The 19,296-nt window shown below is 42.2% G+C and overlaps 1 pseudogene; it reads left to right on the top strand.

Annotated features, from left to right (window-relative positions):
• Window positions 1-13,763, top strand: part of LOC125723049 (cytohesin-2-like) — a 260,972-nt pseudogene extending 247,209 nt beyond the window's left edge.
• Window positions 13,764-19,296: the final 5,533 nt, after the last annotated feature.

Raw genomic sequence — 19,296 nt, 5'->3', positions numbered from 1 at the left:
ATTGCCCAACTCCCAGAGGATCATACAGTTTTATTAAAACATAGTAGTCTGCCAAAATGTTGATACTAATCATACATTTGAGTGACATAACTAAATAGACATATGTTGACACACATACACAGATAAAAACAATTAAACTCCCTTTATGTGAAAATGACATGAGAAACATCATCAATGTTAAAATCCATGATTGTAAAAAATGACCATCGTTGCTAATGTTATATCTCAGGTCTCAGATTACTTCGTTAAGTGTCAATTAAACTGAAAAAAAAAATCACAGAAAAAGGCAAGCTTATTTGCCGACATTTAGTAACCGACAAGCCGATTAAGGAGGACTAAACCTGTACCTGGCTTTCCTGTCAGCTCCTTGGGGATGGCTAATCTTCAAATTTTATTACAAATACTACAACTTTATTTTGTGCCTTGCTTAAAGTAAAATATCTCCAGACTACTGAACACTGCGTTGATGGTGACATTTTTAAACTGATTCGCTTCTTTCGCCTCACTCTTCTCTATGTGACGGGTGGGCGTGGTTGATCTAGCCGGCTCCCGATTGGCGGGAATTCGGTAGCTCCTGTGTCATGTGACTGGTAGTAGCGTAGGCAGCACCGCCATAGATTTGAAACCCTGTGTGCCTCGTTGGGCGATACGCGATGTTGGCGCGGCAATTGTGAAATAGAAGAGTGATATCTCTTAGTGAACCGACTATTTTCGAAACTGCAACAACATGAGGAATGTTAAAACTAGAAAACAGGGAACATTTCACAGGTAAAAAAATCTGCGGTACGGTCAAATAAGATACATAACATGTATACTAGCCTGTCACACTGACGGGATACTAGCATTAGTTTTTGTTGAGAATACTATGAACAGTACTACATAAATTTTGGGGGGGTGGGCTTGTTTATTTATTCTACATAATTGTAAGATATAAATGCGTTAATTAGTAAAGAAGTTATGGCTAAAAGATCTTTCCATCTACACCCTGACATGTTGCTTGTTTATGTCTAATTATCGCTCCAAGATGGTGGCGCTGCTGACACGTTGTAGAAAAGCGAGATGAGGCATCTAGGCTTTCAAATTCATGAGCACCACGATGTACTTCGTTTAAATGGGAGGTTCACCCCAAAACTATAAAAAGATATTTTAGAGGGGCCTTAATGCTATCTATTCATCAAAGTTCTGCTGGGAGTTGTTCAGGTTTGGAAATATCAGCAGTAGAAATGTCGGGCTTCTATCGAAGTACACTACTCGTATCTCTGCGCATTAGACACAAGCGCGAGCTCTCTGGCGATATCTGCTGCGCAGTGATATTATTGGTGTGTGGAGTCGGGTAGAAGGAAATAGTTCGTATATTAAACTGCTCGCGACGAAGTCTGTGGATTTTCTTAACCTGTTCCTGATTTCTGGTAAGAGATATTGCTGTTGAATTTTTCAAATACGTTGTTCTGGCGCTTTAAGTAGTGAAAGCAAAATTGAATCTTATTATATGAAGCTTATTCATTAATAAGTAGCTATAACATGTATACTGCCAAATGTTTTGATTTAATAAATATTTAAAATTAATAAATATTTCAAAAATACTTCAACATTTAAAATAGTTCATGATTTTCAGGAGCGGTACAGTGGTTAGCACTGTTGCCTCACACCTCTGGGTTCCAGGTTCGAGTCTCCGCATGGGTCACATGTGTGCAGAGTTTGCATGTTCTCCCCATGTCGTCGTGGGGTTTCCTCTGGGTACTTCGGTTTCCCCCCACATTCCAAAGACATGCTGAGGCTAATTGGACTTGCTAAATTGCCTGTAGGAGAGCATGTGTGAGTGAATGGTGTGTGAGTGTGCCCTGCGATGGGCTGGCCCCCCATCCTGGGTTGATTGATGGATGATTTTCAGGTCACACCGCCCCCTCAGAGCCCACCAATCAGTGACTGTCTCATAGTGTGATGTAATACACAATGTCCGCACCACCCACTTTTCAGTGAGCAGTAAAAACACACCAGCTTGTCTCAGCGGACAGCGGCTCTTATCAGTTATGGGGAAAAGGACGAGATATCAAAAGTAAAAATAAATATATCACGTTTGGTTAATATCAAATGAAAACAGCCCTGCAATAATATATTGGATTCTAGGATATCACCTATTAAAAGGGTGAATCTATTCTAGCAGACCATAAAAATCCAATTATGAACAGTGAAAATGGGCATAATAGGTCCCTATAAATGACAGGTTTCTGTCCATGGTGCTGAAAACCAGGATTGGCAGATTTCACATTACAGCGATTCCCCCACTATATCGCGGATTTTTCTCCGACGCCTCACGATTCTCTGCGTATCCCGTACATTGTTTGTGGTCCGATTGTTTTCGTTTTGTTCTAAGCCCTACGATGGAAGACGTTGACCATTCAGGAGAAGGTAAAACTTCTGGATGTGCTTCGGGAAGGAAAGCGTTATGCGGACGGCGTTCGCCATTATGGCTTGAATGAATCAACAGTACGCTACATGAAGAAGGATGAAAAGAATGTGTAAGAGCCATATATGTTTTTATTTTTATATATTCCATTACATATATAGAGAGAAGTTTGTGTGTGTGTGTGTATATATATATATATATATATATATATATATATATATATATATATATATATATATATATATATATATTACATACTATTATTTTATTATTATTATTATGTTACTCATATCCTTAGCCCGACATACAGATATATGTGTTGTTTTAATGAGTTTACATGTGTTTAAAGCATGTGGGAGGGGTATTTTAAGGCTTAAACTTAAAAAAAATGTATATGGTCTTCCTGTATCGTGGATTTTCACCTATCGCTGATGGGTCTGGAACGCATCTTCCGCGATAGGCGGAGGATCAAATTTACCTTTTTAACCTGATTTAGCTTCAACCCTCTTATTTTGTGTGCAGGGGGAATACAAAGGATTACAGTGGGTAATAGGTGATTTAAATTGACCTTAATTATCACCCAAGTGACTCTGGACAATCAGCTCAATAATGCTTCCCAAACGTTTCTCTCTTTTTCACTAGTTACACTTCATTACACCGAAATCAAGGAAGAATCAAATGTACAAGCACATTATACAAAATATAAGATGCAAACACATAAAAAATATTTCGTAAAAACATTAAAAACAGATTAATATATATATTGTGCAATTTGAAACTTTACGTTTAGAACTCACTTAGAAAAAGCAGGTGATGACCAGCCCAACCAGCAGTTCCGTCTGGTTGTACAGAATACCTACTAAATCAAATTTTGTGGTCATGACTAAACTAAACTAAATTTCAGCTTTAACATCACCAGTTAGATGAAACTGATCATTCCAGAGGGAAATACAGTGAAGCCATGAAACATACTAAATGTAAATATATTAATTTTCACATACACTTGAGCTCAGTGAATTCTAGCGCGTCATACACTGTAAAAAAAAAATCCACCAAAAAACGGTTTTAAGTTAATGGACTCTTCCTTCAATTTACAAATATTGTAAATTCAGTTTTCCACAGTGTCATGCCCGGCTCGTCCGCTCCTCGTGTATGCCACGCCCCCTGATTACCCACGCGTACTACCCTGATCGTCTCCAGCTTTGTCTAGTTACTTTGATTAGTCCTGTGTATTTAAGTCCTGGTCTCCCCGGTTTCCCTTGTCCGTCATTGATGTTGTCAATGCCTGTGTTCCGTCCTGCCTGTACCTTCCCCAATAAATTCCCGCTTTTCCCCGAAATCCGTCTGCTGGCTTGCTCCCTGCTTCCTGCTCGCTCACTACCCGCACGATTGCCGCTCTCCCTGCGTCCGATCGTGACACACAGTTTCTTAAATGATAGTTTATTTTCATTTTTAATTCTTCATTCTGCCAATGCAGATTTGTTTGTTTAATAAACGGTGTTGTTCGTAAAAGTACAACAAGTAATTTGAGAATATAGTGATTCACTACATTGATTATTTTTCATAACTCAATGGCCCATAAACATACAGTTATCCATCTGAAGCTGGATTTAAACCAGCAAACTTTGGATTACAAGCCCAAATACTTGAGCTACTGAGCCACACACTTAAACTGGCTCAGCTTAAGTTGCAGAGACACAGTGGACTTTCTGTTGGATGTCAGACAGAACGGCAAAGGACCCCTCACTAACAGGAACCTAAAACACACAAACACTTGGGAACACTTCAAATGCGTGATCTGACTCTGCAAGCAGAGAACATGTTCATGTGGTATCTTGGCTTTTCACAACGTTTCATTCCTGCTTATAGCTAAGGTTTTTTTTAGCCGTTGTCACTCTAAGGTTGCCCATTAATGGTTTGGAATTGGGAATGTAAAGCTGTTTTGTTAGCATGTCTGCCTTACAATTCCTTTACTGTAAGTCGAGGCCTGCTGGAGCTCAAATCTGCTTCATGGCACTTGTATTTACTCTTTATTTTGTATTACATTATGTGTGAGACTAACCCCTTTCTCTACCTCTCCATTCGTCCTGTCGAGCTCCATACAGAACTAGTGGAGAAAAGGGGTGCTTGGAGGGGGGACGATATCTCTGGATGCCCACTTAAGAAATATCTGCGTTACCTTCCAATACACCTTCCAAACTTAAGTGGATTGAACATGGGTGCTGTTGAATTAATAAAAAAATGCACTGTATTAAAAGTTATTTTGTTTATATAACATAAAATTGAACTATAAACATGAAATTTAAATCTGTTGAGTTTATATATTGACAAAACAATAATTCTGAATTTTGAACCCTCATTGAACAAAATTAAACTTAATATGGACAAATGGAAAGCATTGAAATTATCCTTATGGGGGGAAGGTTAATGTTACTAAAATGGTTGTGATGCCTCAAGTTAATTATCTCTCTATGATGCTTCCATTTAATATTCCGGAAAGGATATTTAAACAGTACGAGAGTATAGTAAAAGATTTTTGTTGGGAAGGAAAAAAACCTAGGATTAAAATTACTTCGCCCACAGACAAGGGAGGTCTAGGATTGCCAGATGTTAGATTATATAGCATGTCATTTGAAATAGCCAAACTCTACTATCACTGGAAGAATGTGAATTCTGATGTGGACTGGATAGCTATCGAGAGCGATTTGGCTTCACTATTTCAACCTCTGCACATTCTGTCACAATGGGGGGAAAATATAAGAAACACAAACCCGATAATATCTTTTTCGAGGAATATTTGGATCAAAATACATAAGAAGCTTAAAGTATCACATGACATGCAGCCATATTCCTCAATTTGGCACAATCCTGAAATACAAATAGGAAAAAGTATGGAAACAATGGCAATCCAAAGGGGTGAAAACTCTTTGGGATTTATTCGTAAATGGGATGTTTATGTCATAATCAGACTTAAAGAGTAAGTATGATGTAGGAGGAGGAGGGAGTTTTTGGAAGTTTTTGCAACTGAGGCATTGAGTCACAAGTGTTAAAATGCAGAAGATGAATGGTCAAGAATACTTTCTAGAGTGGGGAAATATTATAGGGAAGTAAAAGGTCAATTTATTCAGTGTATAATTATGCACTGACACTACTGGACACCAATTAGACTAAATAGAACTGGACTAATTAATACTGATCAGTGTTGGAATTTTAGAAGGCAGGTGGGGGCTTATTTACACATGCTGTGGCAGTGCTCTCGGGTATATCCATTTTGGGGTAGAGTTCTTGGTCTCCTGGACAAATGGCTAGGCTTTACTTTACCCCGCAAACCCGACTCTGTCTGCTAGGAGATAGAGTGGAATTGCCAAAGGGGAATAATAAACAGTTTAAGGCTGTGATGGTGGGACTCATAACTGCCATGAGGGTAATATTAAGGCATTTGAAATCCTCAATAATCCTCAATATAAAGGAATGGACCGATGAGATGATTAAGGCAGCTTCATATGAAAAAATGTTGGACAGACTAAATGGGAAACAAGATATGATGAAAATGTGGGAACGTTTCTAGGGCCATGTTTTTGAAGGATAAATGGCTGGGAGGTTGAACTAGTGATTGGTCATATTGTTTTATAAATGTGAATGGCTGAAGTGCTGTAACTTTTTGGTCTGAAAAATAAGAAAAATTTGAATTACAAAATAAAATGTTCTTGGAAAGTAATTTCATGTAACCATTTGTCTTAAAATTAATTACATCCAACTGTAAATTTTTTAGTGTAGGTAGGTAGATGGATCAATAAAATTAAATAATGATTACAAATCACAAATAACTATTACAGTCATGGCCAAAAATATTGGAACCCCTGCATTTATGTAAAAAAACACACCCCTTCTCCCAGAAAATTTTTGCAATTACAGATGCTTTGCTATTGTCATATTAATTTCTCTTGTTGGCACTTGAAGAAAACAAAAAGAGGAAGAAGGAAAAACAGGAATGGGAGACATTCCACGCAAAAGGGCACCTGCCCTTCTCATATTATCTCAAAAACCCAAAGCCCCAGAGAGCAAGTCAGAGTGCTAAGAATTATAGCGCCAACAAGCCCATGACCCCTTTTCATGTAAAACTTCGTACATGAGGATGTTTGTGCAGTTTAGTGCCTTTCTTAGCCTCGGCTCCTGTAAATCATATAAGCACACCCACCACACCCCCAGGAGCATTCCGCGTGCCCCCACCTGCCAACCTGCCTGTCCCCCCCAGCCCACAGGCCGTCTGTTGTTCTGAAATTTATCCACATGACTGCTGACCAAGTCTAAGGTAAATCAGATTCCATCTATTAGAAATGAAATTTTCAGTAAAATACAAATTTTTCCCCCAATCTGAGAATTTTTGGAGTCGGTCCTAACTCTGTCTTGAATATGTACCCAGCAGGCACCTAGGACTCGTATCTCCCTCTGAGAATCTTTCTAAGGCGCTCAGCAGCAGAAATTCTCCATCCTAGATGAGCCTGCAAAGTTCTGTAGAAGTTAAATATACTTTAGTCAAATGAGAGACTAACCTGCTGTCCGGCAGGGGAAGCTTCAACAAGGCCTTCATTCATGACAGCTCCACTTGGCTTTTTGACGAGTCCCCATGTAGATGCAGCACGTCAGAGACTGAAGAGCAGGATGAAGACTGTAAGTACAGTTTGCTGTGGATTATGACTGTGTTTAAATCTAATAATGGATGAGACAATTTACTTAAAGCATGATATAGTTCATATTGCTCTTCAGGCTTCGTGATAAAATATTAAAATTATGGAGTATAAAGTTGTACATGCAAAGAAAACAATGCAGAGTGGCAGGGCGCCTGGCCCAGAGGGTCTTCACATAGAATTCTACAAAGGCTATTTTTTCCTGTTAGATTTACAGCTTTGGTTGTCTTGCCCTTTAAAGAAATTCTCTCAAGAAAGAAGTTGCCTCTTACCATGTCACAAGCAATTAGTTTTACCCAAAAAGGAGGAGGACCCCTCTCTGCTCCCCGTGTTAGTAGGTTCTCCCCGACTCCTCCTGCTTATTCCTTCCTCCCTCCCTCCTATTTGTGCTCTCCTCCTCCTCTTGGGTTCTATTCATGTCTTTTGGTTCAGCAATAAAACCCACAAGGCTGCCCTTGGATTGTCCCTCTTCCCATCGTGACATATTATGTATTACATGATTATGAAGTGATTTGATTATTATACAATAGTCAATTAACCACTTTGTTTCTTCAACTTGTCTTTCTTCTGAATCATCAGATATATGTCGTAGCTGGGAATTTGTTACACTCTGCTGTCAGTGCCAGTGTAGCCTAGATACAACCAGTCGTATGTTTCAGTCAAGCCGATGTTTGAACAATTTTTGGGAACAGATTTTCATAATGTTTTCTCATATATGTGGTGTGATAATTGAGCATGACCCCACTGTTGCTGTGCTTGGTGCTCCTGTCATGATCTGTAATCTCTTATTTTTTCATGTCTCCTCCCACTCATGCCAGCAGAGGGCGCTGCTGGCGCTTTGTAACCCTCCTAATTCTCCTGTATCCCATTATAGTTCTCCATCCTAACCCTGTACACCTGTTTTGTCGCTGATTAGTGTGCTGTGTATAAATATGCCTGCCCTCACTGCGTTCCCCAGCTCAGTCATTGCTGTTCCATGTGTAGTCTGTGTTTCCTTAAAGTCCACGTCTGTCTCAAAGCAGCTGCATTTGAGTGGAGTCTCACCCGATGCTCACATCTCCCCGCAGAAAAACAATACACCGCCTCACAGGCCAGAGCCACAGCCTTCTCTCTGCTGGGTGGAAGAACAACTCTCACACAGTGGAAGTCCTCCAGACCCCCTGCCTTCAGACAATAGGTTAAAGATGTGTTTTCTATGTTACCTATTGAAAATCTGAGATACAGCAGAGGCAACTGTAGGAAGAGCTTTCATGCTGTCTGGTCTCCTTTCACTGAAAATGTGGAGGGCCTGTATCTCACTTGGAAGATATTATTTAATCCCTTATATTACAAACCAAAGAATATTACACTACACCATTACTAGGCTACACAAAGTTATTTTAACAACCACTGAATGGAAAAAGGTCAGTGCTGAATATATATATAGCTGTGGAGCAGCAGCAGGCCTTGCTGGGCCGGAAATACAAGCAGCATTGTCCACATTACCACTCTCTGTACTTGGACTGACCGAATGCTCAGACCGTAGGATAAGAATTAATACTTTTTATTGATCCCCATCAAGATGTTTTCGTTTTTCCTCCCCCAACTTGCTCAGAGTGAGCTGGCCGTGATGGGCAGCCAGTCATAGTGGCACCCAGGTAGCTGGGGGCCTTGCTGAAGGACCCACAGATGTGCCCAGGCTGGGCTAAAGTGGGCTATTTTCTGATCACAGGGACAGAGGCTTAGCCCACCGAGCTACACACTGCCCCTAAATTTATATTTATATGTAATCTGTGTGTGTATGTGTTATCTAGATTTGCCCTGTATGTTTCTAACTAAATCTAATCCAGACCTTGATGCTACACCTACTATAATTATAAGTACCTCACTATACCTATATCTAACACTGCTATTCATCACCAGTGTTACATGTCAGGGCTTCGCTGCAATAGATCCCTCAGTGCTGCAGGTTATTACTGTGACTTTGCACACACACACGTTGCTGCTTCCTCAGCCAGTGTCACATATACTTTATTACACACAGACCTCAGTAATCTCTGCTACACTCACACCTGCTCACTTTACATCCATGGTTAAATTCTCCTAATGGAATCTATCTTAATGTCTTTATTCTATTTTATTTTAATTGTTACCATATTATTCATTGTATTGTTCTTTCGATTTTATTTCTATTTTATTATTGCTAATACACCGGATCTGAGTGCCTCATTTTGTTCCCTTCATGTAGAACACGTTTTGTAATGACAATAAAACATCCTTATCCTCATCTAAATCACACTGTCTAACTACTAACCTGTTTAAATAATATAATTGGATTTCAAAGGTTAATAGTCACTCAATTACCCCCTCAGCCCAACAGTACCACAAACACCCAACATGCACGGAAATTTTCTCCTAAGTTGTTTTCCCTGCCTGGAACAATACCACAGCAGTCACATGGACTAATGTTTCAAAACATTTCGGAAACCTTGCATTGAAACTTGAGGTCTTTAGAAGGGATCAGTCCTGGGTGGCAAAGTTGCCATCACAAAGGTTTTTGATTAAGGGATTCATGATGCCAGGTAGCCATCTTTCACAAGCTGGTGGGCTGTGCCACTGATGCGTTTGCTTGGGTTTTATATGTCTGTCCTGGTTTGTGTTCTTGCCACTTCAGGTTTCCTGGTTTTGGTCTACATTCCTCGGTCCTCTGCTGTGGAGTCTACCTTCTGCTTCACCTCATTCTGGAGCCGCCCATCCAGTCAGCGGCCCATGTCCCCCTGGTTCCCTGTTTCCAGAGGTTGGTCTCTGGGGCCAGGGGGCAGAAATCTGCCATGTTGGATGGGTGGCCCAGGTTGGGGTGCTCCATCATAGACTGGAACATGAAGGATTATAAATGGTTTTTAACCAGTATGTACCGAGTGTGCGTCGTGACGAAAAGAATGTCATGGGAACATTTAGGACTGACTGCAGTATTAGTTCAAAGCATGATTGTGTTTTTCTTAATTTTTATTGATTTATTTTTGAATTATTAATTTTTTAAAGTAACTTGATTCAGTTAAAAGGGGTTTGTCCATTTGCTTTAGCAGAAGTTTGTGTAAGTATGATGTTCACCTTCCCTTTTCATAGTCTAGTCTTTGCCAAGTTTTATGCTTATTTCCCCTGGTTAAGTTAATCTGACTTGTGTGTTTAGGAGGGTCATACAGGCTTTTTGTTTGTAATGGAAGCACAGGGTCTGTACTTGTAGCTTATTTGCCATGCTAATGGAAGCATTTTACCTTCCTCTCTAATCTCTTTTTTTCTTGGCTCTCACTGCAGTCTCCCCTATGCCAGGGTTTCTCAAGCCAGTCCTTGGACCCCACTGCAAAGATCCACAGTTTTGCTCTGTCCAAGCTCTCAGCACAGCAGTAAAAGGTGACTGTTTGGTTCATGCATGCAGGGATCTGGGACAGAGCAAAAACGTGGAGCTGTCTGGTGGGCTGAGGAATGAGTTTATAAATGCTGCTGTATGAAGTATTAAACCATTTGACCGGTTGGATAAATGTTAAAATGTTTTCTCAAAATATAAAAAGAGATAATCTTCTGTTTTGCGTCTCATTACAAGCAAACTTGTTTTTTGTTTTTATGTCACTCTAGTATTTGATATCTAATTTTCAGTCTTCTGGCAATATAATCTGGTGAATGGGGAAAGACTTCCAGCAGGGGCTCCGGTTTCCTCCCACAGTCCAAAAGTGCACAGGGTAGGTTAATTGGCAAATCTGAGTTGTGAGTGTTTGCGCCCTGCAGAGTGTTGACTCCTGCCCAGGGTTGGTTCCTGCCTACGCCTGTTGTTCCAAGGACAGGCTCCTCAGTTTGGCTTGCTGTCTCCCCGCTTGGTTTTCTTTGGTTTACGTCTTCACTAGCCCCCTTGTTGCTTTGACTTGTGTGTAAGTTATGTATGTGTGATTGTATTGCTGCATAGGGAGTGACTGCTATTTTGTTTTGCAAGTGTGTGTTGGACTCTGTTTATTTGGTCAGGGAGTGAGGTGGAGTGTTTGTCTTTTGGTTTCCTTTTCTTTTGCACTTAGGTGAGATTAGCTGTGGGTCGCACTTGATAGTTGGGGATTTTGTTTGTTATTTTGGCTGTGGTCACTCCCAAAGTCTTTTGCACCGGGTTATTTGTTCAGTGTCAGTATTATACATGAAAAAAAATGAAAATACAAAAAATATGCCTTTGTCCACTGGTGTTTCCTTGTTGCCCTCACCCTGTTTGTCCCTTTGTCCCATTCCCCTTTCCCGTGAATACTGTTACACACCAACCCTAGACAGGATATCAAAACAGCATCTTACCTAGAGTTTTAAAAGAGATGAGGGATATTAATCATTGACCTTTATCTTTGCTATTTCAGAAATCCGTATCTGCTACCTTGTGACTGGAAGTATACACTGTAAAAAAAGGCAAAATTTGTCACAGTTTTAAACGATTTTATATCAGCCAATTTGACTACAGTATAATTATTTTTTTCCTCTTATGTTAAATGACAGAAAAGTTTTATCAAAACTACATTGCATAACTGGCATCGTAGTACTGATTAGCACCGATTCAGACATCCCGATGAACAAATATGAAGTTCATTTAAACTGTGGTACCTTAAATCCGTCAAGTTACCTCGATAAGCCAGTAACCCTGATTCGTAGTACAGGCTACTGATCACAAGCACTCGGTGTAAACGTATTGTTTAAACGGCGCTGTTGCATTACCAGGGGGAGACGTTGACTTGCTGGTTAGCTATAAAAACAGACGTTAGTGCAACTCCACGTTAATGGTGCGGTCATGATGGCTTATAAATGCTTATTATCGTTCATCATTGTTTGTGTCAGTAACGATAACATAAACAGGGGTAGGCACCAGGAGAACATCATTGGCTCTTGCATCGATTACTTTTCCCGTAACACCCTTTAGATTGTTTCCCTGAAGGGCAGCAAACCGACAATTTCGGTGTGATTGAGCTGATCACGTGTGCATGGGGAGGGAATGCGGACCACATGACCTATCCGGCGAGCTCAGCACATCCAGCATCGCTTCGCAAATACAATCAAAATGTAATCTTTATTCACACTTTCTATCTTTATTCATTATCTCTACGATCTCACTGCTGGACGAATGCTTGGCATTCAGAGCATTCTTTATTAGCCATTTGCCTTTGGATGCAGTTTATTTGCATGCCCCAAAGCTTCCAGGCATCAGTAATTGCTTCCCACGTTACTCCGGTCCTGGGGTCTTCTGTAACTGCCCTTTGGGATTACATATATTCAGCATATGCTTTTGTCCGAAGTGATGAGAGTTTGGGGTCAGAGCACTTGGGTCTAAGGGACTTGCTCAAGGGCTTAACAATGTTACGATTACTCTGCCATGGGAGTTGAACCAACAACCAAACTGGCAGAGATGGCCAACCTGCTGAGCTCCACACCCGCTGACGATCTCCTTTTCCTGTCTGCTGCAGTCTCCATGGACCTGAGTCCAGAGAAGCACTCTGAACTTGAGGACATCCGGCTGAGGAGAGGAGCCCTTCTGCTGGAGATCCAGAGGCTGCGGGAGGCGCTGAGAGAGGCCCTCATGGAAGTGGAGGGCCTTGAATCCAGCACCAAACGCAGCCAAATCTTAGAAAAGAATAGGCATGTCGCCATGGGAAGAAAGAAATTCAACATGGACCCTAAGAAGGGTATCCTGTTCATGGTACAAAACAATCTTCTCCGGCACACGTCTGAGGACATCGCCTAGCTCTTATACAAGGGATAGGGGCTGAACAAAACAGCCATTGGGGATTACCTAGGTGAGAGAGACGACTTCAATATCCAAGTCCTCCAAACATTTCTTGGGCTTCATGAATACTTTCATTTTCCATAATCATGCTAAACACTAGCCTTCATAATCCAAATGTGAGAGACAAGCCCAGTGTGGACAGGTTCATCTCCATGAATCGAGGAATCAATGATGGAGGCAACCTGCCAGATGAACTCCTCCGAAATCTTTATAAGAGCATAAAGAATGAACCATTCAAGATTCCTGAAGACAATGGGAACAATGCCTTCTTCAACCCTGACAGAGAGGGTTGGCTCTTCAAACTGGGAGGAGGACGGGTGAAAACATGGAAAAGGCGGTGGTTCATCCTGATGGACAACTGCCTTTACTAGTTTAAACATACTACGGATAAGAAACTCAGGGTGATTATTCCGCTGGAGAATCTGAGCATCCGTGAGGTGAAGGATCTCAGGAAGCCTAACTGCTTTGAACTGTACATCCCTAACAACAGCAGACAGCTGATGAAAGCCTGCAAAACGCCGCCTGGTAGAGGGCAATCATGTGGTGTACCGCATCTCGGCGCCAACCCCTGAGGAGAAGGACAAGTGGATACAGAGCATCACTGCTGCTGTGAGCGCTGACCCTTTTTATGAGATGCTGGCAGTAAGAAAAAAACGGCTGAATAAATAAATAACGATAAAGACTGTGTGAATATGGTTGGATGTGCTATTGCAGAAAGTATTTATTTCAGAACAAGGAACTTTGCACAAAGTAATGTTTAACCTTAAGGTAGCATGACCGAATATCAGGTTTTGTTTTGAGGCGACTTATTGTTCACTATAGATTTTATCATCGAAATGGCCTGTCCTTTTTTTGTATAAATGTGAAATTAAATGTTATTTGCACTGTATTGCTGATCTTTATGTCAGAGTACCTTTTTTTCTGAGAATCCACACTGCTGTAAATTTGCATCAACATGATTGGGATTTGTTAGGAGAAAGCGCCGTAGCTTTCACTCCTACAATCTAGTTATGTTGGAGAAAGCGCCGTAGCTTTCACTCCTACAATCTCCTGTGTGAGGAAGCGCCGCAGCTTACCACTCACACACTTCCACTTCTAGGACCCAGGAATATTCGAGACAGCACACGTCTTTCTGTTTTACTTGCGCAAGGGTGCCCACTTCAGGTGCAACAGACAGTATCTGCGCCTCTGTTGAGTGTCACACCGGACAGTCCCTTGGCTTCTTTATTTATAGGGTAGGGGAGGGGTTACATGGGTCTTGTCTTTAACTAGTCAATGCTGTGTGAGGCCTCCGTGAAACAGGGTTAATACAAAGCATTACATATCTCAAGGTGGGCCCCCTGCTATGTTGACAGAATCTGTTTCCTTTCTCAAGGTCTCTTATTCCTGCGTCACAATCTGGTAGGCCCCTGTGAGGACATCTTGTCTGCAACCCTTTCTGGGCCATGGGTTAGTTGTTAAGGGTTACACTCTACCAGAAACAGCCAGTGAGACTCGTTTACCTCAATCCTTCTGTCTCATTAATGAAACCGTATCTTAAGCCCAGCCGGAGCCCACCTCCCCAAGGGTACACTCTACTTTCCCAGAAAATGTCAAGATGTATTCAAATTCAACTCCCAAACCTACTGTCAGTTTTTAGAAGACACTTTCTTCAAGCAGCAGTACAGGATGAAGTCAGCATCTTTCAGGAGGACCATGATTTTTACGCAGGACAATGCTCCATCGCATGCATTGAAGTACTCCACTGCATGGCTAGCCAGTAAAGGCCTTAAGGATGACAAAATAATGACATGCCTCCCTTCCTCACCTGAAATAATCCCTATTGAGAACTTGTGGGCCCTGCTTATATGGGAGATTTACAGTGAAGGAAAGCAGTACAGCTCTCTGAACAGTGTCTGGCAGGCTGTGGTTGCTGCTGCACAAAAAGTTTATCGTCAACAGAACAAGAAAATAACAGATTCCATGAATGGAAGACTTATTGCTGTTCAGCAGCCGGACTGCTTGGGGGAAGAAGCTATTGCACAGTCGTGCAGACCTGCTCCTGATGCTGCAGAATCTTCTTTCCGGATGGAAGAGGGGTAGTAGACAGTTGGTGGGTGGGATGGTACCGGTCAGTCACAATGCTGGTGGCCTTACGGATGCAGCAGGAAGTGTAAGTGTCCTGCAGGCTGGGGAGAGAGCTGCCGATGATGCACTCAGCGGTCTGCACAGTCTTCTGAAGGGTCCGGACCGCTGAGCGCGTCATCAGCAGCTCTCTCTCCAGCCTGCAGGACACTCACACTTCCTGCTGCGTCCATAAGGAGGTGGCTATATTGCTCACTAATTGATATTTCATGTCAGAAATGTTTATTTGGAAATTATGTGATGTTATTATTCGCACTTTGAAAGATGATAATAAACAAGGTAGATGGGAAAATGTAGGTTTTTCATTTAGTTGCATAATAATTGTGCACACTAATAGTTGTGTAATAATTGTGCACACTAATAGTTGTGTAATAATTCTGCACACTAATAGTTGTGTAATAATTCTGCAGACTAATAGTTGTACAATAATTCTGCACACTAATAGTTGTGTAATAATTCTGCACACTAATAGTTGTGTAATAATTCTGCACACTAATAGTTGTGTAATAATTGTGCACACACGTGTTTTCCCTTGATAATGTTCACACATTTCCTTTGCATAACATTCAGGCTTCAGGTTCATTAACATTTTGGACTGACTGATGACACTATATTTGTTTTTTATTGAAATTAATCCCAAAAATACAACTCGCCTAATAATTGTGAACACAGTGTATTACATTGTGGGAACCAAATGTCCCCCATGATGTGATAAAAACCTTTTGCCATGTAAGGATATTTTCACTCCCCACACCCCACAAGGATAACCTCAATTTCATAAAAAAAATCTGTGAATAGAATCACAAAACTGAAAATACCTAAAATCTTGTATTTTGTTTGCTTACTTATGGTTAAGGTTGGGGCTGGGTAGACTGTCATTGTTGGGATTAGAGTTTTCACGATCGAAACAAATGGAGAGTCCCCACAAAGATATAATTACAAACCTCTGTGTGTGTGCGCGTGTGCGTGTGTGTTTGTGTGCGCATGTGTGTTTGTGTGTGTGCGCGTTAGCGTGCGTGTGTGCGTCTGTGTGTGTGTGCGCGTTAGCGTGCGTGTGTGTGTCTGTGTGTGTGTGCGCATGTTAGCGTGCATGTGTGCGCCTGTGTGTGTGTGTGCGCGTTAGCGTGTGTGTGTGCGTCTGTGTGTGTGTGCGCATGTTAGCGTGCATGTGTGCGCCTCTGTGTGTGGGCGCGTTAGCGTGCGTGTGTGCGTCTGTGTGTGTGTGCGCATGTTAGCGTGCATGTGTGCGCCTCTGTGTGTGTGTGTGTGCGCGTTAGCGTGCGTGTGTGCGTCTGTGTGTGTCTGTGCGCGTGTTAGCGTGCATGTGTGCGCCTCTGTGTGTGTGCGTCTGTGTGTGTGTGCGTGTGTGTATGCGTCTGTGTGTGTGTGCGCGTGTTAGCGTGCATGTGTGCGCCTCTGTGTGTGTGCGTCTGTGTGTGTGTGCGCGTGTTAGCGTGCATGTGTGCGCCTCTGTGTGTGTGCGTCTGTGTGTGTGTGCGCGTGTTAGCGTGCATGTGTGCGCCTGTGTGTGTGCGTGTACCTGGCTACAGAAGATGGATGGATGGACAGATGGAATTTGCAACCTTACTAAAGAGTAGCAGAAGCACTTCTGACACTTGAACCCTGATGATAAGTACAATTATTTATGTAAAAGTGCATCAGTTTTGTACTTAGTGGCATTTGCCAAACATGCTTGTAAAGGTGAATTCTACCAGAGGTCAGTGCTGTGGGTTGGCTTTTGGCTCAGTGGCTTATATCACTATGCTCCTGTGACTAAGGCCCTTAACCCCAAACGCACCAGTGACTGCCTGCGTCTGCCTTCTCAAAGAATTTTTTTTTAATTGTTTGACCGTGGAATTTGAGCTTCGTGGGTCCAAACCTGCTTAGTCACACCGCCTTAAGTTTGCTGCTCAACTCGCCGCTTTCTCAATTGTAAGTCGCTTTGCAAAAAAATATCTCCAAAATAAAAGTAAATGCTCTTTTTTGCAGGAGAAAAAATGATCAACATGTGTTTTAAACGGTACAAAAGTGGGTCTGACCTTCATGCAGTTTCAACAAAACGTGGGTGGGGACAAGGGACGTCGCGATATAATGTGATCATACGATTACGTTTGCAGAAAAATAAAAGGACAGCGATAATGGTTCCCAGCAGCACAAACCAAAGACAATCGGATGAAAGCAGAGTGGAATATGGGAGTATGGTAGACGATCCTTTCATAGCATCCAGATTTCTTAATGTTTGCTGGGCTGAGTTTGTTTCTATGGCGAGGAGCCCAGCACCAAGTTACACAAGAAAATAAGCTGGAGGAAAGCAGCAGGCAAAAGCCTGACCCAGACGCAGCCCCGGTGCACGCCGGTTGGCGGCTGGGGAAACTTGCCGTGTATCGCCCCTACGGCGGCTGTTTCAGCTCACGGTAGGAAGCCGCCATCTAGTGGTCCGCTTTGGGAATTGCATGTAGCGCCAAAGTTCCTCGAAATTGTTACAGTATCATGGACCTAAAGACTCATTGAGGTTTCACTCAAAACACAATATTGTGCAGTTTGGGGATTTGCGTTGGTGTTTTTGTGCTCATCATCACAGGTCCTGAAGGCCCATACATGCTGGTGCTGAGCTCTGTTACTGATATTCTTAAGTATTATTTTTAATAATTGATGCACTTGCACTCGATCTTTTATACAATGTTTTGTCGCTTTTAATCTTTCCAAGCACTTTGCATACCGGGGCGACGCCCAGCACCGTACAGTGTCAATCTGCTTCCTCATTTGTATGTCGTTTTGATAAAAGCTTCTGATAAATAAGTAAAATGTAAGTCAGTATAAATGTATATACAACAGTAACTATGGTAGATTTCTCTCTGGTAGGTCTCTCTGACCTTACTGCCCTGGGAGAAAAGCCCAGTGTAACATGGGCTAAAATGTAAATGTGTAGTTTTTTAGATCTTAATCTGAAAATCCGTTCTTCGTTTTCCCAGAAGGTGGCAGCACATGAACACTGCAAAACGGCAAGCTTGGCTTGTCGCTTTGTATACAATAGTGCGCTATCCGTATATTAAAAATACTACATAATTACATACATAAATCAATATCAAGAACAGAAAGATGCCCACACAATATACCAACATCTTAAAATCCCCCTTGGCTGCATGTTACGCTGTAGTTTGGTTTGTCTAAGCTCCATACTTTCCCAGAATTACCCTGGACTGCTTCCAGTACGGAAGCCCAAAGAATCAGACACGAAGCTCACATAACTTGGGAAGAGGCCCCTGACTTACCTAAAGTGGATAGAGTTTTCACCTCAGCGCATGGGGATTCAGAGCAGACACAAATGAGCGTGAACCCATGTGTGATTTACAGTAAAAGGTGACTGAACACAATATACAGCCTCTGTAGTGTCTCCACTGTCCAGCAGGGGGTGCCACATGAAAGCTGCCCAGCAGGAGTAAACAGGTTTCCGGAGATGATGCATTACAGTCCCACAGTCCTCTAGTCTTAAGTGCTCAAATTTTGTGGTCCCTCTATACCTTAGTCTCATAGTCCATAGTGCCCAATTCCCCTTTGCCCCACTTCCATGATCCACAAGTCCCTAGTCTCCTTGTTTCTTAGTCCCATGGTCCCTAACACTGTAGCCACTTTTCCCCAGGTCCCCTATTCCCTTAGTCCCATAGTCTCCTAGTCCTGTGGCCCCTAATCCCACAGTCCACTACTCCTTAGTCCCCCAGTTCCTACTCCCTATTCACCTTGTATTAAGCAGGGAGCAGGATTCTGAGGCCATCTGATATGCTTTACAATGAAGCTGTGCTTAAACCAGTATATGCATGAGGGTGTTTGCGCTGCCCTGCACTAGACTGGCTGTTCCTGTAAATCACTTATATGAAAGTGCCTGTGGAACACAGATAAAATCCACATGTCTGAGGTGGCTGGCATCTGGTCTTTCTCATGTGTCAGGCCTGCGATGCAGCATTCAAACACATGGTCTCCTTTTACAGCCAGCAGGTTACGCAAACGTACCGCTCAATCGGGGCCATGTGGACAGCTGTCTGCCATCTCTGATTGGCCGTCGAGTCCACGGACCCCAAAGGTTAAACTGGACACTGGCAGGCGTGTCTGATTCATCAGATTCCCGTCTGTTGGGTTGGGCAGCATCACATTGAGGAAGAACCTCATTGTGTTTTCAGCTACCTGGCATTAGGAGCTGATTACTTCAAGTCATTAGGACTTTTTTCATAGAGATTCTCTAGCTGAACAAGTAGAGTGTTGCATTTATGATGCATTGGTCATGGGTTCAAATCCCCCAAGAA

The sequence above is a fragment of the Brienomyrus brachyistius genome, unplaced genomic scaffold (genome assembly GCF_023856365.1).
Source record: "Brienomyrus brachyistius isolate T26 unplaced genomic scaffold, BBRACH_0.4 scaffold45, whole genome shotgun sequence".
NCBI classification, from domain to species: Eukaryota; Metazoa; Chordata; class Actinopteri; order Osteoglossiformes; family Mormyridae; genus Brienomyrus; species Brienomyrus brachyistius.
This window is presented reverse-complemented; position numbering and strand designations above follow the sequence as displayed.